The following is a 24,283-nucleotide window of genomic DNA, read 5'->3' on the forward strand; positions in this document are numbered from 1 at the left end:
CTGTGGACCTACTATTGCAGAATCACTGAAGTGTCATAATGTAGCACTAGCCTCCATAAGATTGCCTTAGTGACAGAATACAAAAGGTTAGCAATCTTTCTTCAAGTTAGCATGTCCTGTGAGCGCCTGAGTTGAAAGGAAGAAGGGGGAGCAAGAAAAGCCACAGGCTAGATACTTCCCCCACACTTAGACTTTCAAAGCTCGTCCTGTATAGGGAGACATCATCCTTCAGTGGAAAACCTTCCACTCTGCTGTTGAGGCCAAGGGAGTGGAGTGGCTGGAGTCAGACAAGCAGACGGCTCAGAAAGCACCAGGGCATTGATGTGGCCATGTCTGGGAGCACGCCCCAGTCTCTCCAGCTCCCTAGCATGCTTCTTCACCTGGAGAGAGTGTGCTTGGAAGGGAGGAAACATTGGACTAGCTATTAACAAGCCATTGCCCAGAAGGGCATTGGAAATAAGCTTCCAGTCTGGTTTCCCATGAATCACTCCCTCGTGGCCTGAACAGCTGCCTGGGCATCATGGTTCAATCACTTACACCTACCTTCACGCAGAAAAGCCTTGCGGAGGGGTAGAGGTGTTTGAAGACCAAAATACACTACGGCATGGAACACTTACCTCATGTAGTGGAACACTTAACTCCACCCCCATCACTGCCTTTGCCAGGCTTTCTTGTCAAAGAGACAGAGGTTGGCCATTTGGTTTTCCTTCATCCTGTCTTGGGCAGATCATTTTGTATTCTCCAGCTGCCATTTTAAATGCATAGCACTTACTGTGTGGATGCATGTTAAGGCCATGCATTCTGCACGTGTAAAGTTTTTTGTAATGCCCCAAAAGCACCAGAGAAATTCATTTCAGAGAAACAAATAAATTAGCTTTCAAAGATAAACAATGTACTGGCTGGCATCAAGGAGGAGTAAATGCCATCTCAGCTGCCAGCTTTAAATACTAACTGCATAGAGTTCTCCGTATTTGTGAATTTCCACAGCATTCTGCTTGAGAAAGAAATAGGGCGGGATCAGAATTGAAAACATGAGGTCATCAACAAGGGGGGAAACACAAATTATTTCAAGGGACATTTGCATGTGCAGAAGTCAACCAACAAATGCATGGAATGGGTGGAATGGCAGATCGATGTTTCTCTTCTTCCCTCTCTCTCTGGAATCAATAAATTAAAAAAAAATTCTTTAAAGATTCTAGTGAAAATGGAGCAAAGGCAACAACAAAAACTTGAAATTAGTTTTTCCTGCCTTAAAATAGCTTCCTGAGTGTACTCAACTTCTTATATTGGAAACCAATCGAGTGCCCTGTAAGATCTTTTAACTCTGCTCCTAAGACTGAAAGTTACGGCCTTGAGCAACAACATGCTTATGCAATGTTATCGTTACCAAAATGCACAACTCGGAATGGGGATACAGGGACACGGGAGCAGAGCTGCCTCCCCACGCAGCCGTGGGGTCAGGACTATGACTAATCCGAGCTGTCCCATGTTCCCCAGCCTTACCCCGTCCTGATACTTGGCTGCCCCTGCTAGTTGTGTCGTCATTTCCCCCTTTGAACCTCTGGTTTGTTGTCTTCCTTTGCTAGCAAGCTGTGTTTTGTTTTGGGTAAAAAGGGAAGTTAGAATGTGACTGATGGCACTTAAAGAACAGAAGGAAAAAACATACTTTATGAACTCATTTGATATGAAACATTGACCTAATGTCCAAAAACTGCAATTAAAAAGTATTTCTCTCCCTCATTTGCATGGCTTGCTTCCCCAGACATGTTTCTGGTATTGAAAATGAATGGTATTCCTATACAACATGTGTCTCAATTTGTAATGATATCCTTCTTGCAGCTGGCTTAGTTCTCCAAGTGTTTCTAAAATGTTACTGTCTTAAATTTGAGCCAACCTACAATAACAAATTATCTAGAAGCAAAGTGGCTAAGCTGCATTTGGTGAGAGAAGGGGAAACCCTATATTTCATTCTTCAATTCTTGTTTTGGAAATTCAGACTGTAACATGATCACCTTCTAAAGAAGTCTACACACTTACACTTTAAAAATTGTGCAGATTGGGTGTTGTGGGAGGAAGAATGATCAGGTTTAGGTTGCTCTGCAAAGTTCTGCATCCCATCAACAAGCCCTTTTGATATTTTAAACCCATATTTAGAGTAATTTCAAGGTATTTGGAGCACATGTGGTTAAATGTAAAACTTTGTCATTATGATTTGTTAGATGCTTGTACTTTAAATGTTTATAAGCCATATTTAAGTACTTACCCAAAAGCTTTCCCCCACTCAACTACTCCAGTTGAGCACTGGTACCTGAGCATCATTATATTTAGAAGATACCGGGTGAGGTCATGGTAGCGTGCGTGCACGTTCTTCTGCTTTTCTGGTTTTAGTTCAAATGCTGTTGTTAGTAGATACCGCTTAATTTTATTTTTATTGGTTGATTTTAGAGAAAGGAAGAGAGAGCAAGAGAGAGAAATCGATTTGTTGTTTCACTTATGCATTTATTGGTTGATTCTTGTATGTGCCCTGACTGGGGATTGAACCTGCAACCTTGGCGTATAAGGACAATGCTCTTACCAACTGAGCTGCCCAGGCAGGGCACTTATTTTTAAAATGTATGAAAAATCATAAACAGGGTTGATTGTCTGTAATTAAAAAAGGAAATTCTCCTGTCCTCCAAAGGTAAAATATTCAACTTGAATTGTATTGAGTCCCACTTCTTTTTCTTACTCTTAAGAGTAATTAGTGGCCTGGCCATTGGCTCAGTGGTAGAGCATGGGCCCGGCTTGTGGATGCCCCAGGTTTGATTCCCAGTCAGGACACACAGGAGAAGTGCCCATCTGCTTCTCCACCCCTCCCCTTCTTGCTTCTCTCTCTCTCTCTCTTCCCCTCCTGCAGCCATGGCTCAATTGGAGTGAGTTAGTCCTGGGCGCTGAGAATGGCTTCATGGCCTACTCAGCTGCTAAAAAGAGCTCAGTTGCTGAGCAACAGAGGAATGTCCCAGATGGGCAGATCCCTGTTGGGGCGCATGCAGGAGTCTGTCTCTTCCTCCCCTCCCCTCACTGAAAAAAATAGAGGGATTAGTAAAACTTTCCATTAGCATGTTGAATATGAATCTGTGTCCATGTGAATTTAAAGTGTTATTTGTTCCTCCCAAGTGCCTTATGGACCCTTTATTGGTGCTTAGATTGAAGTCTTTACTGTTCACCTCAGCCATCTTGGAAACAAGGACATAGGACCTTGTCTTTATCGTAGATATCCTATTTGTGCACTTAGTATGAAAAAGAGGAGAGGGAATTTTTTTTTTCAAACTCAGAATCCATTTAAACCAAGGAGGTTATAAATTTCAAACTGACCACAGGCCTCTGGGGCTCACACTCTTTTATGGCTGGCAAAATACAATTTTCTAGTAAGAATGGGGTGGGGGGGCTCATAAATTTGCTTGGACACCTAATAGCTCTTACCAAACAAAATTTTCATGAGTTAAGTGTAAATGAGTCAGAAACATATAGATTGAATTTCTTTTAAAATACACATGGTTTTAAATATTAAGGCCAAAGTGCTTGGCAAAATAAGTTTTGGTTTCAGACAAACCCCAAAAGTTTGAAAAAACTAGTTTTACAATTTGCCAAACCAAAAATATATCCAAGTCCCTTTATTTCTCTTATTTAATAGATGGCTTCATAAATATGGGATTTAATATCTATTTTCCTATCCACCCAGGTTGGAGCAACATGAATCTCAAATGCTGGTTGAAAAACTATAACAACTTTTTGTGAAAAAACGTTATGACTTTGCAAATGAAAATGAGGGGCCACCGGTTCAGGGCTCAGGCTCTGATTTTAACAGTATCACTCACTGGTCATTTGACCAAGTTTTCTGTCTCATCTGTGTGTGTGCCTGTGTGTGGGCATGTGTGTGGCCTATGCACAGGAATAAGTATTGTTTAATATCCTGTATTAGATTTCTTAATTTATACTTAACTCACATATTACAGCCCACCAAGCTTAATAAACTCCTAATCATATCCAAACACAAGGAGGCAGTCCTTTGCATTTATTTATGGTTCAGAGATAGTCTCCACTTATTTCCCTAGAGGAAGAACCATTCTTAACTAACAGTATTGAACATTAATTTCATGCACGTCCCATAAAGCAGGTGATTTGGAATGAGATTCTAAAACTGGGGAGGGACCTGGACTGGCAGTCAGGGGTGGGGAATAAAGAATGCAATGGGATGTCAAAAGCCATGGAGGCAGAGAAGCACGAGTCCCGCTAGGATGACTGTCCCTCTCAGCTGGCCGGAGCAAAGGGCCTGGGCTGCAGAGGGAGAGGAGGAGACGCTGGAGGCGTACAGGTAGGTTGAGGAGCAGGAGGTTGTGGAATTTGTACTCTCTGCATCAGACAACCTCACCGTGACCTCGAGCAAAGGAGTGACAGGCTGAAATCTGTGTTTGAGGACAATTACTTTAGCAGCTGTTCCTAGACTGAAAGGAAGCAGGAGAAAGACTGGCATCACTAAAGCTAATTGTTGCATTCTGACGACAGGCTAATTACCAGCAGGTGAGTCTAAACATTGCGGAATGTTATCCCTCCAGTGTGATGTGCAGAGGCTGGCACAGCTATGGTTTGAGTTTGTAAAGCCATTGTGGCAGTGCAGTGGGAGGAAGAACCCCCTTCTTTGTGCCTAGAATAGGATCTACAAGCCTTCATAGCACGTGGTGGAAGGAAATCTCACAACTCAAGAATATGCTAAAGTTCAGTCAAGAGGGACGCTGGCTGGGCTTCAGTTGCCACAGAAACAGGCTTCTGACCAACCGGCTGCTCTGAGCCTTAGGCTAGCAGGGTCAGGGGCTGTGGTGTGGTGCACAGAGGCAAGTGGCAGCTCTCCAGCTGCCTAGATAACTTCCCTGATGGTCAACATGAAGATTGGACAGTGGTCACGGTGATGCCCAAAGTTCTGTCCTTGGACCGAGGAGCAGCCATAATGCTTGGCTGGCTTGCTCTACCTCAGACACCTTCAGAAACTTTCCCGGAATTTGGTTCAGATCCTCCTCAGGTCTGCGGCGGATTCTAAGGGAATTTGGCAACTTTTGGAGATGTCCTTGTATCTTTCTTCTCAGGGTGTAGACCTTCTGAAGCTGCCACGTGTGGCAACAGTGGCAGTAGTAAAGGAAGGTTTTATGGATAAGATCGTCTGCCTTGGGGTGGGCTATATGGGTTCAAATCCTGGCAGAGGCGTTGTCTAGGTGAGGGAGGAAGTGATTCAGCCTCTCTGAGCTTTAGTCTCCGGGTCGTAATAATAACAGTGTCGTGAGGGATAGGTGAGTAAACATAGCGTGGCGCATCACAGGTGTCCTAGGAGCGGCAGATACTGCCCTAGGTCAAGGGCTGCAGCCCCGGGAGAAGAGCACGGCTGCAGTGAGACCTGCTGGGGTTTGAAAGGCAGCTGTGAGCAGTTGGACAAGTTTTATAACCTCTTTTTGCCTACAGTTTCTCATTAATAATTCTAACAGCTAGTATTTTTTGAAAACTTTATGTATGTAGCCTGTGTTCCAAATACTGCATGCCCACTTCAACCCTATGGGGATACCATTGTTAAACCCATTTTACAGATGGAAAAACTGAGGCACAAGGAAGCTTTTACCTGGTGTCATTGGCTAGTAAAGGGCAGTGCTGGGATATGACTGGCAGCCTACCTCCAGAATCTTCATGCATCACCACTGAGGACAGCTTATATACAAAAAATAAATGAAGATAATAACCTCTACTTCGTAGAGTTAGCACTGTCCAATGTAAATAACAAAAGTTTAAATGCCCAGGAGGTACCTGGCACATAGTAGATGCTTATTAAAAATTGCCATGGTGGCCCGACAGCCCAGAACTTCTTCCTTCATAAGTGTAATGGTAGCTTATAAAACACTTCCATGCTGTCGACCTTGGAGTTTAGGGAAACCATTCCAGATATTCTTGTAAGATGTCTGGTTCCACTTTTTCAAGTAGATACTGGGACAGAGCAAATGCCCAAGGTCACAGAGTGGTGCAGCCAGGATTAGAACCTGAGTCCTCATCTTGCCTTTCCTCTCAGCGAGACACAGGATGCGACCAAAGCTGCTCGAGTTACGCATCCTGTGCCAAGTACCGGAGTCACATTTTTACCACCATGGCATCGTTTTCTCACATCGGGCAGCTGATTTCAGAGAGGAAATAGGTTGGACCTGAACATCTGGGTAGCAGGGTTGGAGGGCTGCAGAAAAGCAGTTATCTACCACACTTTCCATCTCCTTGGCTGTTTGGGGCAAAGGGAGGGGGTGGAGGGAGGAGTTGGTATGCTTGCTCTTATTTTTTATAGTGAAGTTTTTATGAATATGAAGCTGCCTCCTCTCTCCCTCTCTCCATGCTAATGGACCGGTTGTAAAGAATCAAGTGTTAGAAAGACCACTTTTCCAGACTTCATCTAAAATCTTAAAATCTATTATTGATCCGTAGACCATAAAGCAGCTTTTTCCCCACTCTGGGTTTTTTCTTTTTCTTTTTTTTTTAAACTTAGAATGCCTGTACTCAGATAATATATAAAAATAACTAATAAACTCAGTCCTAACACAATGAACATCTCCTTTTTTTGTCCGAGGCAGAATTTTTGGACAGCATATGAACCACCATCAGCTAGTTTGTGTATTGATGAGACTTGAAATAAAACACAATTGTTTTTTCATATTCAATAAGTTCTCACAGTTCTTTTTCCCAAAGCAAGGAAGCCGGACTGTGTATACTTCTAGCGCCCCATGTAGCTCTGACATTCTGACCCCACTTGTCAGGATAAAAAGGGGCTAGGTGAAATCTGGACTAGGGGGCAGCACTCCCTGGAGGGGACCTGGACTTGGGGGTCATAGGAGCTGGGCTCCAATTCAGCTTTGCCCCTTTCTAGAGGTGTCCTTGAGCAAGTAATTTCCTTAACCTTTCTGAGAAAGTTTTCTCATCTGTAAAAATGGAGGTAATAATCAATACTTCAGTAACATTGTTATTTCAATGAAATAAGTGTATATGTGAAATAAGTATGTGAGATATACTTGTTTTCAAGTGAAATAAGTGTCTAAAAGTTCCTAGCACAGTATTGGACATAATATAGGTGCTCAGTGCAATTTGACTCCTTTTTTTAAAAACACAGCAGTGTTCCTAAATCATTATAGGAAGTGCTTGGTGCTGAAAGCCAGGGGCATAGGTCTCTAGGTTCTTCTTCAAAATTCTGTGCAGAAAATTAGCTACATTATGTAATTCTTTACTTTATTTTTCTCTTGTGAATGGATGTAGCCACCTGCTCCAGTGCCTTTGTAAAAATGTACATTGTTAATCATAAATCCCTTCAGGCTTTTAGAAAAGGGCCAGAGACAGGGGCATTTGGTTTGCTTAAACTCCCGGGTTCCAGAAAGGATTTGAGGTAGTTAAAGAGCATCAATCGGTCCGTTTTCCAGGATGAAGATACTTTTGTGAGTGCACAGGAGGGGTTCTGCAGTTCAGGATTCTTTGTCCTCCAGGGAACTTTTAGAGGTCATTAAGAAATAGCAGTAATGGCTTGTAAGAATAAGCGGACCTCTGCCCATATAACTCATAGAACCAGCTAAGCAAAGAAAACCAAAATTTTAATTTATAAAACAAGGAATTAAACATGAAGTTATCCCGCAAGAACAAGTAGGGGTTCTCGTACGGTTGTGAATTTTATTGATTAAAGGGTAAAATAAGAGATATTGCTAAAGAAGACAATTATTTTTTAAAAATCAAGGCCAGTTTTTTGTTGTTTGCTTGTTTGTTTTTACTGTACATGAAACTCAGCCTGTCAGAGCCATGTTGTGAGCAGCACCGTGGTGATGAAGTTGATTCGACCAGAAACCCAGCACTGGGCTAGGCTGACTCCGACCTTTGGTCCCTACACCCCTTTCCTCACCGTGGGTTATTTCCCATAACAATCGCCCTAGGAGGAGAAAGGATTTTTAAAATTACTTCCATCAATTAGTGAACTATAAGAAAAGAGATGCCACTCACTTCATTAATAAAAATGCCTTTCATTTTGGTAAAAAAAAAAAAAACAAAAAAAAACAACCATTCCAAAGCTCTCCAGGAAGCAATGGTTAACAGGGAGAGAAAGAATCACTTTTTTGGCAGAAACTTGCCAAGCTATAGCTCTTTCGGGGATGGGCTTGGTTGGGAGACTGCCGTCTGGCATCACACCCGGCTTTATCAGCCGGTGCAGGTGGTTCTGTTCATTGAGTGTCCCAGAATAGCTGCAGCTACCTGAGAGCAGTCCAGTCCTCGGGGACTCATTATTGTCCCAGATAAACAGCATGGCTGAGGCCAGCACTTAATGGCTGTATTTAACCGTGATAAGTTACGGGGCGACAGCCGGAGTGAGTGGCATCCCTGGTAGGGCCTGGGTAGTTGGACAAAGGCGAGCGGCTTGGCAATGGGCATTTCTTGCAGATGATAGAATTGGTGCCACAGGGTTTTGGACTCCTAGGAATAAATGTGACAGAGAAGAGGAACTTGTCTTCTAAACAGGAAAGTCGGGATAGATATACAGAATTTTGACTATGCTGACTGCAAAGGTATTTGAGAAAGGAAAGAAGAACGAAAGCTTGGAAAATGGATTAGATTAATAGAAGCAGGTGTCCTGGGAGAGCTGGACTCTAGCACCATGAAAGAATGAGCTTGGAAATATTGGGATATAAAATAAGATAGGCAGTTTTCTCTAGACACACATTTATTTTGATGTGTAGTTACTTAGAAATTGTAAAATTTCCTTTTAAATGCAACCAGCGTAAGTCTTAGGCTGTAAAGGCCAAAGAAGAAATGGGACAACATGGTCATTTTTGGACAGTGTCAAGCGAAAGAATTTATTAGTACTCAGCATAACTGTGTCTTTATAATTCTCCAAGAAGTCTCATGTGAGAAGAGAGGATGAGCAGCTCCACCACATTCTGAGCAGGGCGTTCCTGCGGGTCGGGCAGAGGGCCGGGACAATGGAGGCTCCCTCAGTGCGTTCGATGGGCAGTTGTGATTCCACGAGGAAGGCGCTCCATTCCTCTGGCCCACGGGGGCAGGTTGGCCTGGAATTCTGAAGGCACCTGGCCACACATGCCTGCAGAGGCCGTGAATGTGGAGCTGGTCTTCATACACAGTTCACACGTGGTCTGTGAGTGATGTTCCGGATCACAGGGCCCTGGGTTGTCCTGCCTTCAGACAAGCCCCCAGTGCAGAGGAAAACTCAAATGTAGGGCACAAGTATAGTCACCTTTGCAGCACCCCTTGCACTGAGGGACACTCCAAAAACTTCTACCAGAAGGAGTTGTGTGTGTGTGTGTGTGTGTGTGTGAATGTGACATTTAGTAGAGAATCTTTCTGAAACACTGGACTTTGGGGTCCAGAAATTAATAGTCTTCCTTACACATGGATAATATTAATATCCAGCTGTTCAAGTTTATCACCCTTTATACTTGGTGCTGGCTTTGGGACAAACATCCTATAATCACTAAATATAAGAGATGGAAGATATAACAGAAAATTTCCCCCAGGCCCCATTTCACAGAGAAGGAATCAAGGCTTGGGGAGGTTGAGGAGTAGGTCTAAGGTTGCACAGCAAGTAACCTGAGTCGCTGTCTCACTTACCGTACTATTTTCATTCAGATGAAGACATTTAGACAGGACAGATTTTCCAGAAGAGCTCTCTGCATGGCAAGGTAAAGCTTGGAACCAGCTTAGGCTCTGGAACTGCCTGCCATAATCACTTTTTAAAACTCCAAGCTCATCCCCCCCCCCACACACACACTCTAGAGTTGCCTACCACTAAGTGTCAGGAGGGAGAAGCCCGAGAGTGGGTCTTCTTCATTTTCACGGACCCCAGAGTCTATTCCTGTGTCGCCGGCAAGGAGTCTGCTCTGAACCAGAGCCAGATGGACAACTGAGGATGACCTCTCTCCTCAAAAGTTTTCAGCAGAAAGGGGCTTGTACTGCCACCACCTGGCCTTGTGCATGTCCCAGACACAGCAAACGTGTAGGGTGCGAGGAAAGGAAGCAGTGCGCATTGTCTGCGCTGCCATTCTCCTACAATGAGCTCGGTGTGAAGAGGCTTTCAGCGCGGAGGAGAGGGCTGCGGAAATAGTGCGGCGCAGCTGCGGCCTGCGGAACTTTGGGGAAAACACGTATTATTTACCAGACAATAATAGATACCAGAGAATAATAATGGTTATTATAGTGTTTGGGATGGCAAATGCTGTAGTTAACGTTCCAGAATGGCTCTCATTATAGCCCCGCTTTCCTGGTCCCTTCTGAAAGCCTGGAAATGTTCTCCGACTAGGCTGATGCTGTCCGTGTTTGGCCCTTGTCCAAAGGTAATTTGAATATAAAGAAATTCATTTGAGAAGTAATCTTCTGTTTGGGGGGTCATGATTACATGAAGGAGGAAAAAAGCTATATCCTTGAAAAAACAGTTGTAGCATTCTTAAGTAATTCAAACTTGTGGTGTTTCCTAGTCACTGGAAGAAAGTAGTAAACATTTCATTTTTCCTTTTCCTTTTAAAAGAAAGGGTTCAGAGGCTCCCTCTGACTGTAAGATTTGCTCCCTCTTGGTCCCAAGCTCAGAGGGGAGATGGCTCCCACCTTCCAAAGCAAGCTTCAGGCCATGCCCCCTAAGTGCAAGAGTTGTCCCCAGAAGAAGCTACTCTTGTGTCTTTGGATCTGTATGTCATTTCTGAAGCTCCTCCCTAACCCTTTGTAGTCTTGCATTTGATGGTGGCTCTCGCTGTTTCTGTTTTTATATTCCTCTTGCTGTTGTCTCATTTACAAAAAAAGGAAGGGAGGGAGGAAGGAAAGGAGGCAGGGAGGGAGAAAGGAAGGAGGAGAGGGAGAGAAGGAAGGAATGAAAGAAGGGAGAAAAGGAAAGGAGGGAGGGAGGGAAGGAAGGAGGAAGGAGGAGAGGGAGAGAAGGAAGGAATGAAAGAAGGGAGAAAAGGAAGGAAGGAAGGAAGGAAGGAAGGAAGGAAGGAAGGAAGGAAGGGAGAAAAGGAAAGGAGGGAGGCAGGGAGGGAGAAAGGAAGGAGGAGAGGGAGAGAAGGAAGGAATGAAAGAAGGGAGAAAAGGAAAGGAGGGAGGGAGGGAGGGAGAGAAGGAAGGAATGAAAGAAGGGAGAAAAGGAAAGGAGGGAGGGAGGGAGGGAAAAAGGAAGGAAGGAAGGAAGGAATCAAAGTGAGCTCTTTATTCAGACATAAACATCCACATTTCCAAATCTGACCATGCCAAATAAAAAGGTTTCCATGGCCTTGTAATTCCACCCCCATTGCATATTTGTGGTGTTTTGCATTTTCACTTTGGTTATTTAATATACATATTAAATGCACTCAGATCTGGTGATTTGCTATGATTTGGGGAACTCAGGCATTTCCTGTCATGCACATTCAGATTTTCAAACCTTGTTTTTGGTTGGTCATTATTATTATTACCATTAACACCAGGACTTGGATAGCCAGGTTCAAAGCACAGGTTTGTACTTAGTCCTGCCTGTGGGCATCTGGGCCTCCTCACACTTGTGCTAAATTCATGCTGCAGACACCTTGAGCAAGTTTCCAGGTCTCTTTGTGGTCTCCGCCTCTTCATTGATAAAATGAAGAAATTGTCCTATATTATCTCTGGGGTCCCTTAAAGTTTTAAATTCTATCACCTTTCTGATATTATTTGTTCATTGTTCTAGTCAAATTTTACCCATGTACATTTCTGACACCCCCACTTACTGATGGGGTGGGGGGAAAGGTACTGTTTGGGAGTATGGGGACAAGAGCCACTTGACCCTCATTCATCTGATGGATGTGTGCCCAGCCGAACTAAGCTGGGTATAGAGACATGAGCACATAGATACAGCCCAGAGCTCAGGGGCTTTAGTTGGCAGACTTCTAAGTGGCTGCTTATTGGGAGTGACTGAGTGTCCTTAGGAAGTTATATTTTAAACCAAGGGACTGGTAGCAAATGAAATAAACTAGTAGGGATGGCTAGCAGAGTCTAACATCTGTAGTGAAAGCTGGGTGGGCATTCCCTGGAAACTGACTTTCTGGTGAACAGTGCTGTTCAGACCCTCTGCCTGGGATCCCAAGACGTGGCAGGTGTATAGTCGTCCAGTCCTGGGCTTCTGTTTGGTTTGGATGTGAGGCCATATGAATGGCTCACCTTTGTCAGGCAAGACCCACAGAGGGGGCATTTCTTCCAGCTCCGACTGCCTCCATGAGAAACCTCTGAAGAGAAGTCTCTGTGTCGACAGTAACGTTGATGTACTCAGAAGTGGATTTCTTGGCTTTCCTCCTTTGCAGGAAACTCCAGAGTTGTTGCATGAAGGACTGGGGTGAGGTCCGTAGCTCCAGAGGCCTGTGGTGACCTTGCCTAGCTTTGAAGTGACCTTGGCAACTCAAAAGACCTCCTGCCAATTGGTGCTCTAACGTGGAGGGTGAAGGTTGCTGGGCGGCTAAGGATGCTATTGTGGTCTTCAGAGGAGAGTGTGGTGCACCGTGCTCATTGTGGTATTCCAGAAAGCCACTCAAGTTTTATTTCCTCTCACAAAGCTGGCAGGGCTGACCCGGAGCAGAAACGTGAATGAGAGTCATGTCGAAATCACGCTGTGGTGCCTGAAATCTGGGGACTCACGTAGGTTGGGCCTGACTGCTGGAGAAAGTGGTTCTCTGACTCATGCCTGGGGGCCTCCAGCTGGCGGGGAGGGCTGGTTTGGTCCTGTGGGTTCTGATGACCACTTCTCCTCTTTTCCAGGAATACTCACTCACAGGGTACCTTGCATGGAGAGAGGGCGCAGAGCAAGCCATGTCATGACATCCAGTGACACCAGCTGGTCAGCTCACCACCCCCTCTGGCTAAAGCTCAAGCAAATAAAGCTGCTTCCCGTCATTAAGCATCTCAGAGGAAGCAGCCCACCCTCGAGGCCTCCAGCCCAGAGGAGCCAGCACGTCTTGGACCCAGCAAGTGGGCCCGGCCTTCCTGCTGCCACCGTCTCTGCTTCTTCCCAGAGGAACTTAGGGATTTCGCCCTTGGTTTTAAAAAAACAAACACCAACAAGCCACAAGGACCAATGTAGGTATTCTCCCCGCTCCATCCTCAAGGCTCAGAGGGTGAGGCTGGAAGATGATACGGATTTGAAAACAAAAGTCTTTTTTTATACTTTTTAAAAACTGCTGTGGTTTTGCTGCTACATGAAGAATTGTGATTTGCATTGTACGGTTTGGACCTATCCTGTTCATGCTTCGACGGCAGAGAGGGGTCACACTGGAGTCCCAGCACTTCAGGTTCATCTCTGTCCTGCCCAGGATGCACTTTTAAATGAAGAGGTAGAATATTTTATTGGCTGGTATACTTTTCTTGTTATTTTTACAAAGGCCACCTTTATCCTTTTTAATGCCATATTTTCAGTGTTACACTTTTATGGCTTTTAATTTTCAATTTGACAGATGTAAGAAGCAGCATGAATAGTTTATACTGTGGTTTTTCAGAGACCGAATGCCAAGAGAACTCGGTAAATGTTTATTCTTCTCAGCTTTCTCTTTAAATTCCCCTAAATAGCGCCCCATTTGGGAACAGAGCAAGAGTGTTGAACTGAAGACCAAAATGCCCTCAAGGTGTAAAATAATCCGAGGGGGAATATTTGCTGGGCGTCACGAAAGACTTGGATGAAATTTCAACCCTGATGGTTTTCGGTGATCCAGGAAGTCAGTGAAGCAATCTCTCTATACGCAGAGCCCTTTCATGATAATTAGAATGGTATGGACAAACCAATGAAAACAAGAGGGAAAGTGAGAAAGATCACCCATGATTCTGTTTCACTGTTTGCGTTCTCCTGTCATGGTTAAGAGAAATGTGCAATTCGATCCTCAATCAGTGGGTGGAGGATAACAGGGTAGATTTTCTTGTGTGCACTTGTACAGTTGTAGCTGCGAGTCCCGAAGTCCTCTAGAGCATGTGTACTGGCACTGAGTTGGTGAGACAGTCGTGGAGTATCCCATTCTGATGAGTACAGAAAAAAGAAAAAAAGAGAAAAAAAATAAGAAAAAAATCCAAAAAAAAAAGAAGAAAACTAAAAAAAAAAAAAAAAAAATCAAATCACCTTGTGATTCAGTGTATCTGTTTACTAACTCGAATAAAGCAATTGTTCCCTCTGGAGGGGTCCAGCCGCCCCCGCCTACGAGGCCGCTGAGCGCCGCAGGAGGGTGACAGGGGCGGGCAGGTGGCTAGGCGAGTCTGTGCTCCGCCGGCCTTGAGACACCGCAGCTGTGGATGCGGTGTCCATACTGTGTTTCTATATTCTCCTTTGTACAGTCACTTAACAAGTCAAGCTACTGTTTTACAGGTGCTCCTTATTTATTAGAGCTGTGGGAGCTTGGGGGACACACCTGGCGAGCGAGCTCACTTTTTAAAACTGAAATGGGGGAGGGGGCAAAGGGAGGGAGGTGGGTGGGAGGGGAAGCTCGCAAGCCCAGGAAGAGATTTATAAAAGTGAACAAAACGAAAACTTCCAGCAACAAATTAAACAAACAACAAACACACCAATCCCACCCCCACCCCGCGGGCCCCGACATTCTCCTCTCTCCCTGACCGGTGTCAGATTCATCAAACAAAAATAAATCTCTAAGAAAAAATGCACTTACATGTGCTTATTTTGCTCTTCTCATTATTATGACTATTGTTATTTTCCTAGTTATTGAAGGTGTTCATTTCTTTCCTCTGGGGAAAACATTTTCTAAAATATAAACTCAGTAAGTTTGAAAAGATGTTGAGCTATATAGGGGCAGTGCTGGCCCTTCCCTACCTGGTGTAGTTCACACTTCTCTGCAGACAAGAGCCCACCAGGCTGCTGGAGGGACCACTGCTGACCACACACAGTGGGTGTGCAGCAAGGTCCTGGACCTGTACTGTGCCTTCCCACGGTCACTGCAAGTCCTGGTCACCTCAACTCCCCGGCTTCGGGTCTCAGGCTCCAAACGCCCCGGCCAGGATGCAAAGCTCGTGTGTATGGTTTCACTCCCACCAGTGTATCATCTCACCGTGTGGGCTGGGCGGTGCTTTTGTTTAGCTTTATGTGAATGTGGTAGATCAATCTAGTTTCTTCTTGGCACCTGAATTAAACATCAGAAAGTTTCTTTTTTATTTTTTCTTCTTTTCCAAGTGAGAAGAGGGGAGATAGAGAGACAAACTCCTGCATGTGCCTGAATCAGGATCTACCCAGCAACCCCCATCTGGGGCCATGCTTGCAACGGGGCTATTTTTAGTGCCCAAGGCAGAGGCTCCACGGAGCCATCCTCAGTGCGTGGGGCCAGTGCGCTCAAACCAATTGAGCCATGGCTGTGGGATGGAGAGAGAGAGAGAGAGAGAGAGAAGGGGGAGTAGGAGGGGTGGAAAAGCATATGGTTGCTTCGCCTCTGTGCCCTGACTGGGAATCAAACCTGGGACTTCCACATGCCAGGCCAATGTTCTCCCACTGAGCCAACCAGCCGTGGCCAACATCAGAAAGTTTCTAAGGTGGGAAGATCTGGTCCACATAGACCTCATCTAGTCCTCTCTTTCTACATCTACAAAAACAAGCCTAGAAAAGTGAACTGACTTGCCCAGAGGCCCACACTGATTTGGTTTAGCTCATCAAAAAACAAATATTTGTTAAAAGCATAGGCACCAACAGCATTGTTTTGTAAGTTCGCATCCTAGGAGTGGATTCTGGAGAGCTGGTTCGCGTTTCTGTGGAACCTGAGGGAATCTTGAAGGTTCCTGGTGTGGGTTGTATTTATGATGACACATCAGAATGCCACAGGCCCAGCTGAGCATGTGTCGGGCTGGGGCACCCAGCTGTAGCTGTCTGTGCAAAGTCCCTGATAGCTTTATTCATCTGGACTTGGCTATAGAGACAACCATCCAGGACATTGATTTTGCTTTTGTCTGTAGTCCAAGATTGTCAAGCAAACATTTTGACCCTTCTGGAAACAAATGGTACCTTTGTTTCAACATGAAAAGATTCTGTGGCGTCTCATTAGACATCAGTACCCTCTCCTCCTCTCTTCCTTCTCTTAGGCCTAGTGTTCCCCGAGTATATAATCCTCTCGAGCTTGAAAAACCATATATAAAGAGAAAGAGAATAATGCAAATGATACTACATACCACCATGTATTGAGCATATGTTATCAGCCTCTTTTAATATTCACAGTAACCCTATGAGGAAGGTCCTATTGTTTTCCACTTACTACATGAAGAAGCAGAAGGTCAATGGCTTTAGTAATTTCCCAACATCACAAAGTGAATCCCAGTGAATTATAGACCGGGATTCAAACCCAGGAGGTTTTGGTGTCAGAGGTCACACATCCAATCTGGAGAAAAACTGTTGACATCTTCATGCAGGGTCATTTTGACTTCCTGTGGCAGTGATTCAATTTTGATCTAAAGTGGCCCTTATTTTAAATGAAGCCATAGGGATTGAGTGCTAATGGTTACCGCCCGCCACACTCACCGGGTAGGGGAAGTGTGGAGACCACTCTGCTTTCTGAGAAACGCGTCAGGCAGTGTCTTCCGTGGTGGTTATCACCCTCTCTGCGCACAGGGCCTAAGATCTAATGCTGAGGGGCAAAAGAAAGATGAAGGCTTACGCCCCACCCCCTCCGCAGAGAAAAGAAGAAAGTTCACGCCACCTCGCCACAGCGGCTTACAAGTAATGGAAAGATGGGCTTCAGAAAAGATGGACCACTTGGTCTCATCAGCGCTCTCTCTAGACATTCTCCAGGGTTTATGGAACCACCCAACTGGAGCCCAGACTCATAGCTCTGCACGGCAGGTGTTCCTTTGACACTAGAAGGGCGGCTTGAGCCACAAGCAGGCCTATAGGTGCCAGCTCACTATGTCCACGTGACACAGCCAAAGGTCAGGGCTGCGGCCCAGCTGCAAAGGCACTCATAACTCACACTGACTCCTTCCCCTCCTGGGTAACACTCCACCCCAGGAGCCAGATAGAGTCTTAACTTCCTTGACCAGATTCAACAGGTCCACACCCAGGCACATGTCAAATCCTGCTTATAACTCTTCAGTGGTTTCAATGGCAAAGCCAAGGTCCCCTGTCGAAAGCAAAGCCCTCCCGAAGGCCCTGCTTGCCTCCGGACCCCGCCCATTCCCTACCCACAGCCCACCCTGCACTTCAGCCGCACTGAATTAGGAGCTCTTTCCTGATGCCTCTGCTCTCTTCCTCCTCCTATGTCTTTGCATATACAGCTATCTTTGCCCTGTCTTTCCTCGTCTTCCCTGGGCAGTTTCTGCAGCCCATCAAGTCCTGCGACTGATCAGTGATGCTCTCCTGGGGAGCCTCGCAGCACCGCCTCTGCCCTGCCTTGCTGGCACCGCCCCCTCCTTGCCCGCCTCCGCCTCCGTGTCAGTGCACGCCACACTGTCCTCATGCAGCTGCTTACCTGTCTGCGCCCAATGGCCAGTCTGCAAAGTCCCTGAGGATGGGGATCTCATTTACTTGCCTTGTATCGCCTCAGCCCAGCATGTGCAAAGCCCTCCTTATTGCTATTGTTGTTAATACACTTAATAAGTTACTCCCTTCAAAGCTCAGTTTCCAGGCCATCCCTCCGTGAGCAACACCCGATTTCCCTGAGGTGTGGTTGTCACTTCTTCCACAGGCGTCCATGGCTCTTGTTTAAATGGACGAGGCCACTTTTTCCTCTGCTCTCCCCACGTCACTGGGCCTCCCTGAAGGCAGGCACGGTGACCTTCCCACCAGGCATCTTGAAGAGCTATTTTCCACCTAACGTGAAAAGTGTCGGCTGTGTCTGAGGCTGACCTAGTCCATTAGCTTAATGATAAAGAGAACAGTGTGCCCTGAGAACCAGAGCATTTGTGTGGCAACCCAGAGGGACTTCAGGTTTCATTTTCTTCTGGCACACAAGGGAGGGGGCGCCAGTGGCACCTGACAGCCACCAGGCAGCGCTCGTGTGCGCTGCTTCTGAGGGCCGAGACCCAGCCCCCAGGGCCTGTGAGATGCGGAGACAGGCCCCGGAACTATTACACTTTTTACTCAGAAAAGCAGAGGCAGATTTAATGGCGGGCGCACCAGGTGCGCGTCTTGGGCCCCAACTTCTGAAGAGCCCTGCCAAACCCCAACTTCATACTTTTTTCTAACGACACTAAGTTTGGTTTCATATATGCAATTTTAACGTTAATAGTACATAATATTTTTTATTTATTTAAAAATATGGTTAACATGTATTTTTATTTTGCCTGTCTCTCTCTCTCTTTTTAAGGGGCCCAATATTTTCTTCTGTGCTCGATGCCTCAACTTACCTTAATCTGCCTACAGCAGAAAAACCTTAGAAATTTGATAATTTCTTGACTCTGACACATTTGTAATAAAAAGTTATTCTTCAGTGCCCAGAAAGGTCTCTGATTCTGTCTTCTTGACTGGGGATGGAATGAACACTTGCCCCTAGCATTTGCAATTCTTCTAGAGAAAGAAGGAACCACTATTGAGATATGGGAAGGGATCACGTCCATCAGGGGCTTACCCTTGTGCACAGCCCATGTACAGGGTTTGCACATACTCACTTAGTTAATCCTCACACAGTTCTGTGAGGGAGGTGCTAATGTCATTATCATTTCCATTTCACAGCCAAAGAAACTGAGGCACAAACAGGTAAAGATTTCTGTCCAAGGTGGCACAGATAGAAAGAGACAAAGCCCAGCAGTGGCTCCAATGTCCACACTCCCTGTCTGCTGAGCCACCTGGCCAGGGCTCAGGTTGCCTGGTGAGCCGTGCTGTAGATGCAGGCCATTTACATGGTGCCTAAACCAGTGGTCTCCAACCTTTTTTGGGCCACGGACCGGTTTAATGTCAGAAAATATTTTCATGGACCGGCCTTTAGGGTGGGATGGATAAATGTATCACATGACTGAGACAAGCATCAAGAGTGAGTCTTAGACAGATGTAACAGAGGGAATCTGATCATTTTTAAAAAATAAAACATCGTTCAGACTTAAATATAAATGAAACGGAAATAATGTAAGTTATTTATTCTTTCTCTGCGGACCGGTACCAAATGGCCCATGGACCAGTACCGGTCCGTGGCCCGGGGGTTGGGGACCACTGGCCTAAACCATGAGAGTGTGAGATCTTTGACCTTTATATTTTGTTTGGGGAGAGAAGATCTCTACTGATAACTTCTTTTTTTTTTTTAATTTTATTTATTCATTTTAGAGATGAGAGAGAAAGGGGGAGAGAGAGAAACAGACAGGGAGAGAGAGAGGAGAGAGAGACAGAGAGAGAAGGGGGGAGGAGCTGGAAGCATCAACTCCCATATGTGCCTTGACCAGGCAAGCCCAGGGTTTCGAACCGGCGACCTCAGCATTTCCAGGTCAACACTTTATCCACTGTGCCACCACTGGTCAGGCCCTACTGATAACTTCTGACACCTGGTTTTGACAATGCCAAAAATGTCACTGTTGATGTATCTGTAGGTAAAGTTAAGGGGAGGTGAGGTGGGTGCCAGCAGCTCAGAGAAAGGAAGAAAAGAGAGAGGCACTTTGGCACCCATGTGAACTTTCCCGGGGCAGGGAGAAAGGGGACATGTGGGCCAGGGGCTGTTTCCCATTTCCTGTTGTTCTGACTTTCTGAGCTGCAGTTGGGCTTTCTCCAATGGCAGTTGTTTAGACGTGTGAAGGGATGTCAAGGGCAGGGGTGGAGCTGTGAGGACCACACAGGGCTGCACCACTGTGCTCAGAGCACAAGGAGCTGAAGCCAAGCCTCCCAGTCACGTTGGGGCTGGGTCACTGGTTCCCTGGTTGATGAGCTGACCGAACAAATGTCATGCTGACAGCCTCTGTGTGCCAGACACCACAACAGAGGCAGCACTCAGACTATCTCAAGCCAGTCTCACGAAACCACATGCTAGAGGCAGCACAGTCCCCATTTCCAGATGAGGAAGATGCGTCCAGGAAGAGGAAGTGATCGGCTGAGGTCACTTGGCTAGCAGATAACAGACAAGGTGTGGGCCCTGTGCCCCAAGGTGCAGTGCTCTTCTGATGGCACCACAGCTGCAGAAATACCAGCATCAATTTAGCTTATAACTCAATTTGACTCTGAATCAGCCAATGGGACACATGCCTAATGATATCATTGCAGCCTGCTTCCAGAATTCTGGGAAGAGTAATGTTCCCTTTCTTCACCCGTTCCTCAGGATTGGGCCAAACCAACAGACAGTGAACCTTCCAAGAAGAAATGAACACCACTGCTCATTGTCATCACATTTATCCAATGCGTTTTAAGTGCCATTCAGTTGCGTTATTGTATTTATGCCTCACAACAACCCTATGAGATAATTGCTATTGCTGTTCCCATTTTGCAGATGAGGAAGCTGAGCACGCAGAGGCTAAGTAAGTGTCAGGGCCTGGAACTGCCTGTGGGCCGTCTGAGAGGAGCCTGCAGTTAACAGGCACTCTCCCATTCTGGCTGCCCTCTTGTGGATGGATGGATGCCTGCATGCATGCATAAAAGCATTGAATTGAGTATCTCCTACTGGCCAAATTTTACACTAGTCACTTAGATATGTCCTCTTATCTTGGAAGTGACATAGAGGAACACAGAAGTGATTCCTTTCACTTGAGTTATAGAAAAACACAGTTGCCCATATCTTCTTTGTGTAACCTCCAAAAATTTCTCTCTGGAATAAGAACTCTTTTTTTTTTAATTGATTTTAATTTATTGTGTTTACATAGATTCTAGTATTGCCTCGGAAGCATCCCCCCTTCCCTGTATTCCCCTCGACATCTCCCTTGCCCCCTCCCCACAGCACCCTCCCCCCTTCCCTTCAGCTTTATCCCATCCCATCATCCCCTTTCCCTCTGTCCTCTTTCCCTCTGGTCCCTTTGATCCCTCCTCTGTCTCAATTCCGTTCCTCAGTTTGGAATAAGAACTCCTCTTTGCAAACACTGCCAGCCTCATAATCCAACAAATAGGGATGCTCAGAGGATTCACTTCGTAGTTCTTTACTTCCTTCTACTCATCTGCTTTCCTCTAGCGTCCTGGGAGCAAGGGCCAGGGTTGTACCATCTTTGCATTTCACAGCACTCAGTCCATGTGGAAGGTCTGAGCTGTGCGGGGCATTGATCCTGGCCGCCGTGCCTCCCATCCCCTGCACGGAGCAGGATCAGTTGTGTCCCTCAAATCTCCTTCACACCCTTGACGTCTTTGAAACCCCCCTTTCCCATTCCCTGCTCTGGTCTTCCTGCCTGAGTTTCTGCAGTTGGGGCTGGTAGGAAGCCCTGATGTGTGAGCAGATGAGGGGCCATGGCCTCCCCAGCTGTGTGGACAGGGCCAGCTGGGGAAGGGCACCAGGGCACCGGAGGAGAAGCACACAGTCTCCGCTGGAAGGCACCAACGTGGACAATAACAAGGAAAATCCCCTGATCATTTCCTTTTCCCTTCTTCTCATGCAAGTATCACATTCCATTCAAATGTTCCATATAAGATCATTCCTAGTATTCGAAACACTTGAAAAAAAAAAGATTTGTTTAGCAAAAGCTGGTGTGTGAGTGAGTGAGCTCTGGAAGGCATGCCCTTTGACCTTGGCGAAGAAAGGGAAGGCAGATGCAGAAAGCTTAGTTAGCCAGAACCCTTAGACAGAGATGGGGTAATTTCTTTTTCTTCTTTCTAGGTTTATTTAAACAAAAGGGAAAGATTATCACAAAATAAAAACAATAAAAGCAATTATAGGTAGGAAAAAAAAGAGTTTTTAAGAAGACAACAACACCCAACAGAAGCCTTTTTTATTTCACACTCCCCAGCACCCCCAACCCCCCCCCCCCAGGCTGCCCCCAGACCTTCCTCCCCTGTCTCTGCCATTTGGCTCAGAGTCTCTCCTTCACATACAGTAGCTGGATTAGAGCTCAAAACCAAAGGCCAGGAATGCAATGAGATACTTTTATACTTATTGATCCTTTAAAAAAGAGTTTGTTTTCATGAAACTTTAATTCACTTTTTTTTTCTTTCTTTCTTTTTTTTTTTTTTTAGCTTTTTAGCCTAACTGCTACACATTTTATCCCTGTTCTTTGTGAAATGCTAATCCAGCCCGGGGTTTTCGTTTTCCGGGTGTAACTTTTCAGAAACTGTATATCTGCATAGCAACCCAGCGAGGGCTGCCTATGTCACGGTATCATATGTCAGAAAGATGAAAAGAGCTCCAAATCTAAGCTCTCCACAAACTTGGCCCTCCTATCCTGGGGCAGAGAGCTCCTTGGCCTTAATATAAATGGCAAGAGAGCCATTTCAGGGCCAGAGAGGTGCAAACTTTTATCTTGTTGATGACAGAAAACGACACATGACCTCAGCTCAGCTCGGAGGGGATGATCAGACCACAAACAAAGGCCGTATTTTTCTCTGCTCTCGTCCCTGCTGTCAGCTTCCAAATGCAACCTGAGCCTGGATTCCGAACCCAGTGTCCAGATTAGAGATTGTTGACTCAGATTTAGTGGTGAAATGTGAGCCCGACTCTGTTGATGGCAGACCTTGAAGGAGCAAGTTTACTTAAGCCAAGAGAGAGATTGTATGTCAGACGGAGAGCCTGGCTTCTCTTTATCACAAACTTCCTGATCTGCCTCTGTTTTAATAGTTTCCACCACCACCACCACCACCACCACCACCACCACCACCACCACCACCGAAAGACAGGCAGCGAGAGAGACAAAGAGACAGAGCAAGTGAAACCAAGAAAGAGAGACAGAGAACGAGAGGAGGAACGGAGAGAGGAAGTACCGCCCTCAGTCCCATCTCCTCAGTGTCATAAATCAGGAAATTAACAAGTGTGTAACTGGCCTTTGCCACAGCCAAAGCCAATGGGCTTTTTGTGTTTCTTAACAGTGGCCACCACTTAACATAATCAATGAAGAGCTCCACTCAGAAAAGATGAAAAAAACAAAAACAAAAATGGGGATTTGATCCAATATTTAAAGGGTATTTCCCAATATTTAGGCACATGGCTTTTATGAGGCTCAAACATGGCTCAGAAACTTGCCTTTCGGTCTGAAGGCAAGTCAGAAAGAGAAATCATTATATCGCTTTCCCCGTCTCTGTCTCTCTCTCCATTTTTATTTTGGCACCCTCCCTGCTTTTCCTTGGCTTCTGATTTCATCCTCCTTTTAGATTCCCTGTGCCTTCGGTAATTTATGTGCAAGATATTTTCCCAACCTCCAAATGTTTTTCCATTTGGCAGACCACGTCCCAAAGCTTCCACACAATGCAACTGCGGAGTTCATTTATACTAGAAAACATAAGCATGGTTAATGGGAAAGCCTAACAAGCCAGGTCTGTGACCCCGGGTGCCTGGGCCGTGTCACAGACGGACCCCCCAGGCCACCCCTGGGAAGCAGTGGGGGTGGGTGTCAGGGAGGAGTGTCTTTTCCAGGTTGCCACAGATGCTTGGCTTCAACGCTCCTTGTCTCCAAAAAGGAAAGAATTCCTTCCAAGCCCCTTTCTCGTATAGTTTTTGGATGCTTCAGGGCACCATATGGAGAATCATTTTATGATTCTCCTGATGGCTTTTACGTGAACAGCTATAAACTGGATGACTTCCTTCAGGTCTGATATCTCTGTAGTACCTGCTGTCGGTTGTGGGGAATAAATAGTCACTGAATATGTTAGTCCTGCGCTGTGCTTGATAGGAAAGAAAACTCAGGCCCCCTCCTGGCAGGGGACATTTTTACTTTGGGAAATGGAAACTGGGAGGGGGTGGGCTGGGGTAGGAGCATGTGTTGAAAACCATTGTTACTGGTCACTGGGGTGATTTGCCCCGATGACTTTTTCATTACGAAGTCATGGATTTCGGACTGAAGCAGAAGTAGAAGTAATAATGCTTCTTCCCCAAGTGGTGCTCACTGGCTTCTCCCCAGAGCTCACAATAAGCCTGGCTGGGCTGCGCCACTCCGTGAGATACAAATGCACTTGTGGCTAATGGGACAGGTTCGTGTCCAGTCATTCACAGGGCACAGCTAGCCAACATTTTGGCTTCTGATATATGAGCTCTATCCGTTGAATCTGGAAGGTTTTTTTCCTAAATGGTTGCAATGATAAAAACTCCCTGCATTTTATTTTTATTAAAGGTGGTTCATGAAGTGTTCTCTCAACTCTTGACCCAATATTTGTTGATTTAATAAGCAAATAAAGGCAAAAAAAAATCATTCTAATAAGGCTAAGACTGTAAGCAAGTCTTTTTAGGGTGTTTATTTG

At 45.7% G+C, this 24,283-nt stretch overlaps 1 protein-coding gene across 2 annotated transcripts in view; it reads left to right on the top strand.

Moving 5' to 3' along the window:
* Positions 1 to 14,137, top strand: part of SOBP (sine oculis binding protein homolog) — a 171,627-nt gene extending 157,490 nt beyond the window's left edge. For both annotated transcript variants that reach the window (XM_066247686.1, XM_066247685.1), the window contains one exon: positions 12,796 to 14,137. The gene's annotated coding sequence lies outside the window, so the exon portion shown is untranslated. The remainder of the gene's footprint in view (positions 1 to 12,795) is intronic.
* Positions 14,138 to 24,283: the final 10,146 nt, after the last annotated feature.

The sequence above is a fragment of the Saccopteryx bilineata genome, chromosome 12 (genome assembly GCF_036850765.1).
Source record: "Saccopteryx bilineata isolate mSacBil1 chromosome 12, mSacBil1_pri_phased_curated, whole genome shotgun sequence".
Lineage (NCBI taxonomy): Eukaryota > Metazoa > Chordata > Mammalia > Chiroptera > Emballonuridae > Saccopteryx > Saccopteryx bilineata.